Genomic DNA, 351 nt, shown 5'->3' on the forward strand with positions numbered 1-351 from the left:
CCTGCAGGTCGAGCGGTGACAATTTTTGCCCATGGAAGCGGGCGGTGCGAGGCAGGGGTGGCGGGAGGCTTTGCGACCCCACCAGCCGCCCGGGAGTTTCCCCTTTTGCTCTGATTTGGGGTCGGAAATGTCCCGCTTGTAGCCCCCGGCGCCGGCGCTGGGTCCCCATGGGCTGGGGCGGGTCCGGCCACCTCGGCTCTGTCCCAGGGCCCCATGCTGGGTCGGGGTCTGCGCTCCTGAGGCGGTGACAGCGATGCCCCGCGTGGGCAGCCTGGACCCTTGGGTGTCCCCCCCGCCCCCGGGACCGTCCCCGGTGTATGGGGTGGGGGTTGATGGCCCTGGTGGCCCCTG

Source organism: Aptenodytes forsteri, unplaced genomic scaffold (genome assembly GCF_000699145.1).
Source record: "Aptenodytes forsteri isolate BGI_AS27 unplaced genomic scaffold, ASM69914v1 Scaffold249, whole genome shotgun sequence".
NCBI lineage: Eukaryota > Metazoa > Chordata > Aves > Sphenisciformes > Spheniscidae > Aptenodytes > Aptenodytes forsteri.